We start from the raw sequence: 16,323 nt of genomic DNA, 5'->3' as shown, positions 1-16,323 counted from the left end.
CTGAAGCTGGGCGGGCTCATGCGTACCTCCTTGGTACACCTACTGAAAGGATCACTGCTCTGCGGTTTGACAACTATGCACGCCCACGTACACGGTCCACTGGAGTTTGGGACAACCACAGTGAGGGCTCCTGCGCCGTGTGACCTTCCCGCCAGGATCTATATTAGGTACATTTCTCAAGCAATACTAAGCACAAAAAACAAGTGCAGGAAGACGGATCGGGTGCACCAGAGAACAGCAACGTTAGCTTCCCTTACACTACTGACAGAAAACCTAGAAAAAACAGATCAACGTTTTCTGACAAGCGGCGTCATGACAACCAAAATGCCAGTGGGTGCTGCCCACTGGCATTGATGTATGGCAGACCTGCTCAATGCAGACAGGGTTTTATGTGATATACTACCTGTGGTCTGCTGCTATGAGGTCCTCTAAAGGTAATTTATTTATTTAGGTGTTTTATAAGGCCTTGAAACTCAGTTTACAGGAACATTTAAATGTCTAAATGTGCTGATTAATGCAGAATGTAAAGGTAAACTATATATATATACACATATATATATCCCTGGAGTCCAGCTTGTGGAGAGAACAGTGATCTAGCGTTCTTTAATTACTGGCCAAGGATACAGTCTTCTGGTGACAGAATTCCTGAATCAACTGTAGTTCCCTTCTGCTTTAAAGTGAAGGATACAGCTGTTCTGCAGTTTAGTACCTTGAGCTCCCAATCACAAGACGCTGTGTTTAAAAGAGCATTGAGGGATCGAGTGGCTATGCTGAATAGCAGCTCCTGGATGGTTGTAAGCATTTGAAGACATAATGGGCCTTTATTTTGGTAAACATTATAAATAAAGCAGAGATTCTTCAATTTGACCCTGGGCTCCTCTGCAAGCAACATGAGAGCCTCCAGTGATGGTTTGGCGAGACTTAACCGACTGAACAGATTCAGAGGTCTTCGGAATTTGTTTTTGAGATTCTACGGGAAAACAGAGCACAGCACACTGCAATAGTCTAAACACCCCGTGACGAGGCATCTTGTTAAGCCAAACAGAGTGAGGGAAATTGCTTGTTGACACCCTGAACTACAGTGTCGACTCGAGGGTCAAACATGATTCGAAAATTATTCCTAAATTCTTGACATTCTGTGAGGTGGTTGTTGTGGTCCTTGGATTCAGGAAGACAAGCAAACAGTCTAAAATTAGTATGGCGCTCCTAGAATAAGGGTTTAAATTGTTTGCTCTGCTAACACACAAACTTTCTCATTTCCAGTATTTGACGTGGTGTAGGCAAGTAGCTGATGTTATACTGACTCTTGCAGTTCACTTCTGTGTGAATGTAGATTTGAGTGTCATAGGCGTATATCTGAAAGTGGGTTTCAAACTGCACTAGTAGTTGGAAAGACTAACCACAAAGCAGTTGTAATTATTGAAGGAAAGAACTAGGGGACAAAGCACAGTGATCTTCAAGAGGAACATTCTGTAGTTCCAATGGAAAATTGAGTTGCAAAATTGATGGAAGTGCTGGTCCAAGTTACAGAATTTTCTGTTATCCTGGACCAGTCTTTAATATGCACCAACAAAATGTTATGACCTACCTGTTGTAGGCGGTTAGGTCTTCATCAACAAGGAAGAGGAGTTCCTGGGCGTGGCTGGGTGCGCTTACATGATGGCCGCAAGAGAGTGAAGCTCCCGCCACCCGGTGCCGTTATCCTGGCACTTTCTCCTGGCTGGGCTTCTTCCGGACTCTGGGCGCGGACGATGGTGAGCCCAGTGTTCCCCTCGCCGCCATAGAACATGAGCTGGTTGGCACGGCTGCGAGGCGCTCCGGTCCTGCCGCATGAGAGCTGGAGCCGGAAGACGCGGTGCGGTGGGCGTGTGCTGCGACCGGCCGCATCAACAAATTTAGCCCGCGGCTCGACACGAGGGCCCCAGGCCGCACGGGCTTGAGCACCGGTGACAGAGGAGGCGTGGAGCCGCCGGAACCTCTGAATGTGACCTGCTGTGCCTGTGCAGAGGCCTGGAGCCCCGGAACCTGGTGTGCGACCGGCGGACGACCTGGTACCGGTCAGCGAGGTGAGCGGAGGTGGAGACCGCCTGGCATTGGCACGAGGGGAGCACCTGGACTCCTATCACACATCGAAGGTGTTGGCATGTGGTGGTGGTGCCTGGAACTGTGTAAGCAGTAAGACACCGAGGGACTACGAGAGGCACGGACGGACCTGTAGGCGCTGGAGTTGGCGTGCGCTACACACGGTGCCCTGGCATAGCTGGCGCCAGGGAGCCGTTTGGGGTGTGTCGCCACCGGTACTGCGCCTGTAGCGCTGAAGTGGTGCCCAACAGCGGGCAATTACACAGGAGCAACTGCCAAGAGGAGAGGCGACGAACATTCACCAGCCCGAATATCCAAGGGACACTGATGCTCAGGCAGAGGAGAGGTGCCCGAAAGGGGATTCAGACACATCGGGGGAGTGACGAGTGGCAGCCGCTGGGGTCCCGTGGCATCAGTGAGTAGCGGGGGTCTGGCGTCTCCTGGTTTGTGGCGGCGGACTCTGCGGGGAGGGCTCTGGCTTTCCCTCTGTCCCCCACTCTCGTGGCGGTGCCGGAGGCCTGCGGTGTCGGCTCTCTACTGTTGTGGTGGACTGGGTGTCTAGGCCCGGGCCGCCTGCCTGGTGCTGAAGGTACCAGTAGATGCCTACGGCTCAGCAACTGGTCATGGGCCGGCTACGAAACGCGCCAAAGGAGGGCCGGACACTGGTGGCGGGCTCGGGCCCCATGTCGGAGTCGCGGTGCAGGCGTGGAGCCCCAGGCGGCGGCGCTGGCGGCGAAATTGGACACAGTACTTGCTGCAGTGGAGCAAATCGGCTCTACGCTGGAGCAGACGAAGGCCTCTCTAGAATCCCGAATCGACAAGGTTACAGTGGACTTTGCCCTCTTTCATGTGGACCACCGCAAGTTAGCGGACACGGTGGCCCTACAGCGCCAGGCCCTCCAGGATGTCCAACCAGTGGTGAACAACCATACTGTAACCCTGCAGGACTTAATAGATCGCGTCCACACCTTGGAAGATCGGGCCGAGGATGCCGAAGGGTGCTCCCGGCGCAGTAACATCAGGGTGGTGGGACTGCCGGAGGGCGAAGAGGGACGACAGCCAGAGCAATACGTCGAGGGATGGCTTAGAGATCTGCGCGGTCCGGGGGTACTCTCCCCACAGTTTGTGGTGGAGCGGGCCCACAGAGTCCCAGCTGAGCGGCCCAAGCCGGGGGCTCGGCCCCGTCCCTTCTTGTTTAAACTCCTCAATTACCGGGACAGAGATGTGGCGCTCCGCGAGACCAGGAAGCTGGGCGCAATCGCAGTGGGAAGTGGGCAGGTGATGTTCTTCCCTGACTACACGGCGGTGGTGCAGAAGCGGCGGAGCAACTATCTGGCGGTGAAGCGCCGGCTGCGTGACCTGGAGATCCCAAACTCCCTGCTATTTCCGTCACGCCTCAGAGTGGTCACAAAGGAGGGGACCTGCTTCTTCGATGCCCCATCGGAGGTCTGGGACCGGCTAGAGGAGACGGGGCGGACTGGTGGACAGAGACCGCCGGATCCGGAACCTGGCAATCATAGGGGGACGAGGCCCCGGCGGAGGCGACGGAGAGGGCCCCGAAGAGATGCAGGACTGGGCACGGGAGTGGCGCCTAGCCCGGAGCGGATACGCCTGGAGCGCCAGGGAGCGCTGGCAGCGGTGGCAACCCTTGGATCTACAAGTAGTCAGGGAGATGCGGACACTCACAGGCATAGCGATCCTGAGACCAGCGGATCGTCCTCTCCATCCACCACGCTCTCCGAGTACCAATGCCGCTGGTGACCCCCCCCAGACTTCCGAACAGATCATGTGAGCCGGGAGCGGCCTGGGGACAGCACACATTGATATGCACGTCCCCAAGCGATAGACAATGAGTCTTGGCGGCCGACTGCTTATAGGCTCTGATGTATAAAGTGGTAAAGGGCTGTGTGATGGCGGTGCTGCGTCTAGCTGGCAATTGTGTGAATGCGGGGGGACGGGAGCCCCTGCCCCCAGGGGGGGGATGGCATGCCAGGCGGAATCTGTGACAGGAGGCGTAGATAGCTGTAGTTAGGTCACCCGCCCATACCTGTCCAAGCCCAATGCCACAGGAGACACCCACAGCGCGCGCAGGGGCACCGTGGTAGGGGAGCAGCTCATGGCAACTAAAGCAGCAATAAGCCCCCGTTAGCCACTACCTGGCTTAGTTTTACTCCATAAGCGTTAGCTTACAGTTTGGACGAATGCCCGCACAGGGGTTTGCCCTGACAGTTATATTGGTGTTGCTGTTCAGTTCGCGTGCTTGGCACCGCGTATATGTTTCTTTGTTCTGTTTACTAATGCAGCGCACCGGCTTGACATATAGAGCTCCTGCTCCCCATATTGGTCGAGCGGACACCGGCCCCGCCACCTATGCAGACTATAATTGTTCCAAATGGCCACCACTAACATAATCACATGGAATATTTGGGGCATGCACACGCCAGCGCGTAGATATTCCATTTTCGCTTATCTGCAGAGACACAAGGCGGCCATATCCCTCCTTCAGGAGACTCACATGACACAGGCAGAAATAGCCCGGTTGCGTACCCGCTGGAGGGGTCAGCTATTCGGAACCACATATTCAGCGCGTGCCAGGGGCACGTTGGTCTGGGTGAGGGCGGGCACCCCGTTCACATGGATGGAGGTACTGGTCCACCCGGCCAGGAGATACACTTTAGTGCGCGGGCGACTTAATGGGCAACACATATTGCTAGGCTCATTGTACTCCCCAAACGTTGAACAGCCATCATTCCTTGCCCGTCTGTCCACGGTGCTAGCTCCGTATGCGGGCCTCCCTTGGCTACTGGGTCCTTTCTGCCCCTCCGTAATACACAAGTGGGCTCGAACGCACAGGCTCTGAATGACTGGATGTCGCGCTGGGATTTGGTCGATGTGTGGCGCAATCTACACACCGACGACCGCGTCTACGCGTACTACTCGGCGGTACATGACCTCCATGTGCGTCTTGACAGGGTGGTGGGCTCCTATCCTTTACTTCCCCTGTTAGATCAGGCAGAATATTTAGGTCGGACGCACTTCGATCACAATCCTCTTAGGCTGTGCCTCTGATGGAACACTGGCCGTCCCCCAATCCCTACGTGGCGCCTCCAGTCGGCAGCTCTGGAGGATATAGAATTCCGAGCCTCCTTGGGCACCGCGATAGAGCAGTTCTTTGATCTGAACGAGGGCACCACGAGCAGCGAACTGATAGAGTGGGATGCCCATACGTCCAGCATCAGGGGGCATTGCTTAGGCGTGACGTGGAATATCCGCAAGCAACTCACATTGTCGCTTGCTGCCTTGGAATCTCGCCTACTCTCGTGCGAACGGCTCGGGGAGGGCAGCGGTCGTGACTCGGCCCAGCTGCTGAGACTTCGGGCGTGCCATGCCGAACTGCTGGAGCGCCTGCGCGGTCACAATTATGCATCCCACTCGGCTCGTGTTCATGCCACGTCAGATAGGGCAGGGAGGCTACTGGCCTGGCTGCTCAGGCAGGAGACTGTTCACGCTCCGATAGGCGCTATACGCGGGCCTGACGGGTCGTTGGTGTACACGCAGTGGGAGATCCACCAGGTAATGACGGCGCATTACGCGTCCCTGTATCGTTCGACGGGATGTGGGCAGACACATGACTTGGATCAGTTCTTGGAGGCTGCTTGTCTGCCCACGGTCCCAGATGAGCACGAGGAGTCACTCGAGAGTAACCTTACTGCGGACGAGATCAGGGATGCGGTTGCTTCTTTGGCCACTGGGAAGGCGCCGGGCCCGATGGGCTCCCGGCGGAATATTATAAAACCTATTGGGAAACAACGATACCCAAATTGCACACTCTTTATTTGGCCGCCCTTGAGGAGCGTACCTTGCCCGGTTCAATGCGAGAGGCCTATCTGGTATCTCTGCTCAAACCTGGGCGGGATCCCACTCAGCTGGGGTATTACCGCCCCCTCGCTCTGCTTAATGCGGATTATAAAATTCTGGCGAAGGTGTTGGCAGAGCGCCTGGCGCCAGTGGTGCCGGCGCTGGTGCATGTCGACCAAAATGGCTTTGTACCTAAACGCATTACCTCTCTTAACTTGCGGCGGTTTTTTCGTGTGGCGTCAGACAGTGTCCAACAATGGCCCAGGGCGGGCTGCTAGTTTTAGACCTTGAAAAGGCCTTTGACTGCCTGGAATGGGGATATTTGGTGGCGGCATTGTCGCACTTCGGGCTGGGCCTCGGCTTCCTCCAGCTGGCAGCCCTTCTGTACAAGGACCCCACGGTGAGAGTGAGAACCGGGCCGTACATATCTGATGCCATCCCTATTGGTCGTGGCACCCGACAGGGGTGCCCGCTCTCACCCCTCCTGTTTGCGCTCGCGATGGAGCCGCTGGCAGCCACACTCCGCAGGGAGTTGACTGACGGCATTCCCCTAGGTGATGCGACACATCAAGTGTCACTCTATGCAGACGACCTGTTGGTCTTTGTCAGGGATGTGTCTCACATTCCTGTTGACCTGGAGCGTATTCTGCTGGAATTCGAGGCCCTCTCAGGTCTCCGGGTGAACGCTGCTAAGTCCTGCCTCTATGCGTTCAGGGCCGACATCCAAGATCCAAGTTAACATCTTGGGGGAGTGCAGGTGCAATGGCGACCGGACACCTTTCGCTATCTGGGTATCCAAATATACCGTCAGCCAGCGGATCTTGTGGAGGGCAACTTGGGCAGAGCCGTATCTGCAGTCCGGGCTCAGATGAGGTTTTGGGGTACGCATCCTCTCTCGGTCACTGGCCGAATAGCATTAGTTAAAATGGTGATTTTACCCTGTCTCCTGTACTATTTTGCCAATCTGCCCGTTTATGTCCCGGCGTCCTTCTTCGCAGGATTGGCACGATCCCTCCGGGACTTCCTGTGGGGTGCCATGCGACACAGGGTCGCGTTTCCCAAGCTGTACCTTCCCACTGGCCAGGGAGGACTTGCAATGCCGTGTTTCGAACATTACTATCTGGCTGCGCAGCTTCAGTGGATAGCCCGTTGGCTGGCAGATAGAGATCGTGAGGATACTGCGACTGCGGCGCCCCCCCTTTCACTGGCTGACATCCTTGGGCTCTTTCATCCGACTGCGAGGGTATCAAGGCCTGAGCCTCTTCTACTGGTAGTGACCTACAAATGCTATCGCCGGTGTCTCCACCTTACCCGGACCCAGACGCCCTATGCCCCGGCTATACCGCTCGAGGGCTCCCCTAGTGGGCGGGGAGTGCTTAGTGCTTCGGAACTAGAAGACTGGAGCGCGGCAGACATTCACACCTTGGGGGACCTCTGACGAGATGGGACTCTTCTTTCATTTGCCGCCCTAGCGGAGGAGACGGGGTTAGCTCCAGGCCACTTTCTCCGTCACCGGGCGTTGGTGGCGACGCTCACGGGCTGCTGGGGGGACCTAAGGGAGGAGCCAGAACAACATCTAATGGTACAATATCTTCATGTTATGGGGCGGGTGAGGCACCTGGTTAAATGGTTCGCGGCGTCCTTACGCACGCATACGGCGCTTAGCTTGGCATCGCTGCGTGGTAAGTGGGAGGCAGACCTGGCTCGGCCCGTGACTGACAAGGAGTGGGATCGGGTACTGCAGGGCCCAAAGAGAGTTCCCAGGAACATGCGCTTCCGCCTGATACAATTCTTCATCTTACACAGAGCATATCTCACACCCGCCTCTAATTAATAGATATTTTCACCGCGCGGATGCATGCTGCCCCCGCTGTGCGGAACTGGATGTTGGCCTGATCCATATGCTGTGGAGCTGTCCTGTACTGAGCACATACTGGCAGGCAGTGCAGGAGGCGCTCTGCGAGTGCACAGGTCTTGATATCCCATTTGAGTGGCCAGCTTACCTATTATACCTTTTCCACAGAACACCCTCCACAAAGGTTACCTCTAGGTTCATAGACCTGGGGTTTGTCGTGGCGAAACGGCTTCTTACCAAGCGTTGGAATGCGGCTGCCCCACCACACATGAGGGCATGGCGCGGTTCCTTTCTGGTCTGGGCTAGGGCGGAGGGCACGGCCCTCCGGAGGGAGAAAACGCTAGGCCTCAGGGGGACGCCCATTGCGGCCCATTGGGAGGCGCTATTACAGATCATGATGCGTCTAGGGGAGGATGCCGCAGAGGGCTGCCAGGTACACGATGAGGGCGCCGCCCCGGGAGGTGGGGAGCTGGTTTGTCCAGCAGAGCGTCATGGCATGCGACAGCGTAGGCCTAGTCAGAATGGCGAGGCATAAGTGCAAACGCAGCGCAGTCTGTACAGTGACCTAAGTGGAAGGTATGGGGCTGGGGGGGGGGGGGGGGGGCGACCTATGGGACATTGGGTGAGCAATACTTGGACAATGGCCGGACACTGCTGCTATCATTGTTGTTGTTCTGCTGGGGCGATAGCTGCCCAACTGTTTGGTCCCTGTTATGGTTATACAAATTTGCTTTTTGTTTATGGAGCAACCCTAGGGGAGAATGGGTGCAACAGTAAAACTCTCGCCTTGGGGTCGCTCCTTATGTGGTAGGGCCTCGGGACGTAAAACGGCTCTATGGTTGGCGCCACTGTCGTGGGGGCCTCACTGTGATAGGGAACCAAGAGATGCACCCATTCTTACAGTTCATTGTACGCCAGTCTGAGTACATAGCCATGATTTAAATGTTGCTGCACATTATTCTGTTTCATGATGTGAGGTACATCTTTCAAAATCTTAATAAACAGATTTTTATAAATAAAACAAGGAAGAGGAGTTCCTCTCTAATACCGGCTAGTGTCCCTCTCAGGCCTCCAAACCCAGCAGAAGGTCATGAAGCTGCCCAATATGTTCCACACTTTCTTCTTCTTGTCATTTAATTTTTCCAAGACTTAGATGGGATATGGTAGGTCAGAATTTGGTAAATAGTTGATCAACATAAGAGAATCTACCATAATTATTTTAAGTGGTGTGGATGTGGGTGCATCTTTTAATTTGATTGGTACTATTCCGGTCTCAAGAGAAGAATTTGATCATTTGGGTGCCAGGGATGCAAAGCTTTGCCTAATGCATGACATCAGTCATGGTGCTATAGATAGCTTGTATCCTTTAATTAACGTGAGACAAGTTTGAGCATCTATTCTGCTTTAGTAGGATCAACCTTAGTGAAGGAAGAGTGAAGATGATAATGATAGAGGGGTGGATTATATAATGGTTTGGGAGGGGGGTTTCTCTAGCATCTCATCAAGAATCTTTTTTACCTTTGATTAAAAAAAAAATCCTGTAATGTCCTTGACTGTCACATATTATTACAAAGGATGTTTTAGCTATTTCTGGATTCGTAATTTCCTGGAAGATATGCGATTTGTCAATGCATTTAACCTGATATGTTCTATTCGCTCTTCAGTTTGATTTTTGATTGCCTCTTCAGCTCTTCTTTTAAGATGTTTTGTCAGATTTAGATAAGAACTTGCTCCTTATTTTTGCATGGTCTTTTCAGGTCAGCAACCTCATGTCTTAACCATTTGTTGGAAGCTTGATGTCTTGTATGGGCTGCCTCCTTTGATGCAGTGCCGGCGTATTTAGAAATATTGCTACACATTTTCAGTGGCAGGGCCTCTAGACCATTGTTAGAATTTGATTTACCTCCTGATGCTTTGTATTGCATTACTAACTCTGACTTGAAGTTTTCAGATAATCGTTCTTATATTCTACTATAACAGCATCTATAGTTAAGGGGTTCCATATCTTACAAGTATATGGTTCCCTGCACATACTTTGGCCTCAAAGCGACTGCTAAGAGAATGCTGGGAATTAACAGTTATTGAGCAAAGGTAGAGAGGGTTTTACAATATCTTTAGTTTGACAAGTAGTCGCACACATTGCCTGACACTTGCCCAACCCGCCCCCGGTTGCTGCTGTTCTCTCAGTACATGTAACAAAACAATCCCTTTAACTGATCCAAGAACAGACTCTAGAAGAAAGGTGAGACACAGGTTGTGTTGCCAGTCAATACGTTTCTCCCCACCTGCTGCCACAACTACCGCTTTACAAGTTGTGTTCCTGTGTCAGTCTCATTATGAGAAGTCTGGTGCATTTATTTCCGATGCTGGGTTAGAGATGGGGAAGGAATCTCTGTGTAGAATGGAGGAAGGAAGAGGATGGAAAAGGCTGAATGAGAACTGCAAGGTCACCCAACGTGGGTTCTGGATAATGTAATGCTCCATTTATTGCATCCAAGGTTTAACTTATTCATTGCTGCCAGGCCGGTACACCTGATGATTAGTCTTACATTTCCAATATTAGTGCGGCTACACAATTGAGGTGTCCATAATTCTCTCAAAAACAAAAGATAACCCAATACTTCTGCCAACAGAAAATATAGACCACCAGAGTTGCACAAGACTATGTTGGAATACATTAATCAGAGTTCAGATTGTTTTTGTATCCTATACACATGCTGCATTTATTAACTGTTCGCCTTACTGACTGACATGTAGGTCTTGACAATGAAAACATAATTGAGTACTAGCCCAGGGCCCTGATAAATTATTCTCCACAGTTTGTGGACATTCAATTTGACTGGCCTCTGGAGAGGATACACTGAACATATGCTGTAGTATTTTGGCAAAGAGTTCTAGGACTACTCCTGGAACTGCAAGTGGGGCACACTGCAAGGAGGAGCAGTGGTTTTCTTTATGGATTCCACAGGGGTCACACATTCACACCAATTGCAGGGAGAAACCCACAAAGTAAATTAACAGCTACTTGTTGTGAAGGGAACCCTAATAGAGCAACGCACAAATACCTGAATTTTTGGGGGACTGTAAATACAAGATCACAACACTGAACTCACTTACATGAAAACCTAGAAAATTCACAACAAGCTGTTTACTCTGAAGGGCAGATAGGACTTTGTAGAATCAGACATGCACAACTCTGTCAAACAACCTAATGACTGTCTCTTCTCCAGCCCTACTTGTATTTCAGTCTATTTCTGCAAGATTAACACACTCTTATTCTTTTCTGAAAGAAACCCCAGCTGGCCTTCCCTCCTCATACCATAGATAAAAATATTAATTCAACTATCTGATAACATTAGGGTCACAGATTTACCAAGAATTGATATTTACAGAAAATAGGCATTAGCACAAAGTGCGACGCATACTTTGTTTTTGAAAGTATTACATGTTTCTTCACACGGGATCTTTATCAAATCCACCCCTTCTGCTGTACATTCCAAAGTTGAAGAACATGCTGCAAATCATTTACATTGCAGCAGTACACGCTACTCATGTACCCTTCTAACAAACATTTATCCAACTGTGAAAATATTGTCTAACAGGTGCAACGATGTAGTTAAAAGAAAATGTGTATAAACAAAGAGTTTACTTTTTGCACTTGGTCTTGAGTAAATAAAATAAACTTACAAACTCATGCACGCCGGCAAGGGAACAAGAAATTCAGAGGAAACTTGATCATCAACTCCTAGACTTCAAAATTTAGGAAGGAACTAAATGTTTGTAGGAGCACTAGCTCTCAAAACAGAGCCAGTGTGGAACAATGATCTCTCTCGCTCAATAACTGTCACACCAACATCGTGACCTAGGCTGTAGCTCATAGTTTGATGCATGTGTGGTCCTCCTATTGATCAATTTGATCAGATGGATTTTGTGGTGTCTACGATGCAACAAAGAGCTTACTGAGGCTACAACTGGTAATGGTCCTGGACACTGAGAATGTTCTTGTCTCTCAACAAGGAATGGAAGTTTAGCGTGATGGATACAATGAGGACTGTTTCTGGATTGAGTGCCAGGATCACTGGGCTTTACCTCCGGTTATTTCAATGGTAACAATATGCAAAAAACATTCCCATCTTTTGTGTTCACCCACATTTTCTGCATTTGGCATTGACCCACTTTGTGTGTTTGTTGAAACACTAATGATATGGGTGGTCATCACAGAAGGCTCATTGTGCGCTCTTTTTGACGTATTGTTGATGCTACTGCTGCCCAAATTCTTAGTTACAGCAGAAATATACATCAAGAGTTAACGTTTAAGGTGATTTGGATCACCTGAAAAGGTTAAACTAGTAGAGGAATTCGCCCTTAGTAATGTGTGTGGGCGTTCACAATTGTCTCCAAGAAATTTCTGCTATTTGGAAATACCTGTAACACATATTCAGCTCATATAAGATATAGAGGGTAAAATTAAGAAATGGAATAAATAGAGGGTAAAATTAAGAAATGGAATAAACTATCACGGTCAATCACAGGCCATGCAGCAGTTATGAAAATGGTAATACTTCATTCACGGTTAAAGTGTGTTCACCAAAATTCCTCATTTTATCCCATGCAAGGTGTTTTCAGATGTAGATGTTCTACGAGAAGACATATGGGTGGCCAATATACCATGCTTGAAGAGGACTGTCATACAGAGTACATAAGATAGCATCTAACTCACCAGATCAGTTCGTACCAGATACCCAGCTGCTAGTCAGGTTTAAAAGGGATACTGTGGACCCTAATAAGTGTCAACACTTTCAATTACCCCAGACAAATAATTCAAGCTAGGCAATGCATATAACTATCTTCTCCGATATCACATTCTCCAATTGGTAAAGAGCTCCAACTACACACATCAAACACCACTAACCTAAACAACATACCTAGCTAAATGTACACACAAAAAATAAATTGGCCGCACACCCACAATACATATGATCCAGCTCAATCAGACAAAAATACTCCAGTCTGGGATGCAACACATGACACTCAGATAGTGAAGGACATCTAACTCGGCCAGCCCTCTAAAGTTATACTTGCATAGCTATACAAATCACTGTAAAAAAACATTTAAATGAACGAGTTATATATCTATAACGTGCAATGACTACCTCGAGAGGCATCCTGGCCTGGTGATGTTGCACCATAGGGGATTAACTAGTGAAAGGTTAGAATGAATCTTGAAAATACTTATGTTTGGATGAATTAACTAAAGTAGAGAAAACTGGATTCAGCATGAAGAGTAAGGGATGGGCGTTGCATAGTTTGGGACCAAGATACGAGAAAGCTGGACAGGCACATAAAGCTCTGCGAACTTTGGGTACTGTCTGAAGATACATGGTATATGGTAGCAGAAGATTCTGTTCTAAAGATATTTGGAGCCATATCCAGGGATGGCCCAATGACAGATGCATAGAGTTTGAAAAGTGATATGTTTACTAATAGGGAGCGGGTGAAAAGTGGGGAGCAGATGGGAAACTGGGCCATGACACGCAAGATTCAGAAGTAGGAAGGGCAAGATACTTTAAGGGAGAATTTTCTGTATTAACTTAATGTAGCAAGAACAAGTATAGTGACTTGGGAAATAGGATTAGAAAAAAAAAAAAAAAATCTAAGAGAATACCTAGGTTGCGCACTAAGAGCCGGTGTCAGAGTAGGACCAAGTTCAGTGGGACACGGAGAAGATGACCAGATGAGGGGTAAACTTTTTTAAGTGAACCTCATTTTTTACAAGTTCAGTTTCAGCCAATCTGTGCTCAATGACGCTATGGACTAAAAAGCATGTTTTAAAGTGGTCACTGCTAGATGCTGAATGTATCAAACCAGAATGTGTGTGCTTTCTGCATAAGAGAACTGTTGAGGAGTAGATACCCTGGTGTTTTGTGGGGGGATAAATTACTTAACTGTTTTAAAGACTTCTCTAGCGGATTTAATTTTGAAACCATAATAGAAGGAGCCTGCAAGTTCTAACAGCCTTTTATTAAGCTGTAAGTGTGGCCATATATGACACACAGCCCTTGGGAAAATACTGGAGCGCCATTTTAATTTCAACTTCTTAAACAGTCTTTTTAGGACGAAGCCTACAAAACTGCGCAGCGGTTTGGTAAAGACAATCTTTGGGACATTCCGAAAGCTTCTCTGGAAATGTATTTTGCCTGTTGCTTACCACTAGCTTTGTCGTTTTCTGGCTATTTGCTGTCTTGCTTTGCTTAATTTAGGCTATCCATGTTCAGTTGGTCCCTCCCAAGGAGCAAAGCCCTTTCACACTACCTCTACAAGTATTCTTCCAAAAGCGTTCTTTTCTGTAAGCAGGTCTTTAAATCTGGTTCTTATCTGGTCACATTTCCTGTGCATTTAAAGACAGAGGTCCAATGTCAGGCTATGTCTTCTGAGGGAGCTTGGTGTTTACTTTAAAGTGGAAACTGGGGGTAGAGGAAGGGTTTTTTTCTACCATAAAAAGACATTTAAATGAACTGTGCAAATATTTCAGAAGATATCGGAATTAGCAAAGCACAAATAAAGCACATTTTATGTTAATTCTGAAGTGTGTTGGAAACATAATACTTTAATATGATCAAAACAAATCAATACTAGGTGATGCAATTTCCACATATTATTGTTTGTGCACTGTATAGTTTGAGTAAAACTGTACGTCTGAGCAAATGTAATGGTCATTTCAATTGAACATGTGTTCTCTGTAATGGTCGTATGCAATCACACCATGCATACTCCACTCTAAGCCGCTCCACTCTATTTCTCCACCACTTCACGCCACTGCACTACTCCACAATTCCCCACGCCACTGAAATCTACTCTACTCTGCACCACTCCAGTCTATCACTGCACTCTACGCCCCTCTACTCCCCACCACTTTACTCTATGGCAATTTAATCTACGCCACTCTACAGCACTTCAGTCTAGACCACTCCACACAACTCCACTCTACGCCACGCCACTCTAACACTGTCCTCTATGCCACTGTACTCTATGCTAATGCTTTCTATGCCACTGTACTCTAAATTGTACCACTACCCTTTATGCCCCTGCACTCTATGCTAATCCACTGTAAGCCAATCTAATCTACTCTGCACCACAGCATTCTGTGCCACTGCACTCCACACCACTTTACGTCATTACTCTATGCCACTTACTCTGAAAAAAGCTACTCTACGCCACTGTTGTCTACTCTGCACCACTGTAGTCCACGCTACTTCTCTCTATGCCACTCAACACCACTACACTCTACGACACTGACCATTACGCCACTCTACGCTACTGCACTGTATGCCACTGAACTCTGCAGTACTCCACTCTACATCACTACACTCTACGCCACTGTATTCTACGAAACTGTACTCTATACCATTCTTGTCTGCACCACTCCACTCTGCACCACTGCACTCTACTATGCACTTTTCTAATCTAAGTCACTGAATTCTATGCCGCTGCACTGTACGCCACTGTGTTGTACTCTGCAACACTTCTACACCAATACACTCCACACCAGTCCACTCTAAGCCACTCCACTCTACTGCATTCTATGTCACTGCAACCCACTTGCCATCCCTTCACTCTATGCCACTGCACTCTGCAGCACTCCACTCTACGGCACTCCACTCTACGGCACTGCATTCTACACCACTGCACTCAAAGCCACTGCACTCTACTCTGCAACACTTCTACGCCAATGGACTCCACACCAGACCACTCAACTTTACTGCACTCTACGTCACTCTACACCACTGTACTTAATGCCACTGCACTCTACTCTGCATCACTAGGCCTCTGCAGCACTCCATGCGTCATTGCATTCTATGGCAATGCATTGTATACTGTAGAATTTTATGCTGCTACATTCTATGCACTATACCCTGCAACAATCTACACCAATGCACTTTTCACCAGTACACTCTACGCGACTCCTCTTTCTGCCACTCCAATGCACAACACTCTATGCCACTCAACTTTACTCTGCTCTTCGCCATTTAACTCTGAGACACTGCACACCACTCTCCTCTGCCCCACTAACTTTTAGCCATGCTGAACAGCAGCCACGCTGGCATGGGTTAGACCTATTGACTTTGTCAATACTCGTTTGAAAAGCAAGCTCTTCAGTTTACCAAGTCCTTCTTTGTCGAGTGCGTTGTCGAGGGAGATTAAGGGCAAAACTGTGTCTATCTTGGACAACACCAAGTAATTAAAATCAGAAGTTGCTTTGCCTCATCGAGATGAGAAGAGCTCCCTTACAATATTCAGTAAGCTTTTTTCAAGACGTTATTTTTAGAAGCATTGTTGCATACAACAAACACCGATTTCCCACTCTGCATCCTATACAAATTTGATGATGTGAACCTTTAGCACAACGAAATGAACATTCTCTGGGTTTCTCCGAGGCTTGACATGTCACATACCCAAATGATGTACTATGGAGTTTGTACTGTGACGGATATCATTCTCCAATCAGTAGGGCTTTTGTGCAAGGTAAA

General features: G+C 49.0%; 1 protein-coding gene across 6 annotated transcripts in view; it reads right to left on the bottom strand.

The window, feature by feature from the left end:
* The window catches only part of RAB3IP (RAB3A interacting protein), a 607,212-nt gene that overhangs the window by 311,288 nt on the left and 279,601 nt on the right, over positions 1 to 16,323 (bottom strand). The window lies entirely within an intron of this gene.

This window comes from Triturus cristatus, chromosome 4_1 (genome assembly GCF_964204655.1).
Source record: "Triturus cristatus chromosome 4_1, aTriCri1.1, whole genome shotgun sequence".
NCBI lineage: Eukaryota > Metazoa > Chordata > Amphibia > Caudata > Salamandridae > Triturus > Triturus cristatus.
Note: the sequence above shows the minus strand (reverse complement) of the source record. Positions and strands in the feature narration are given on the sequence as shown.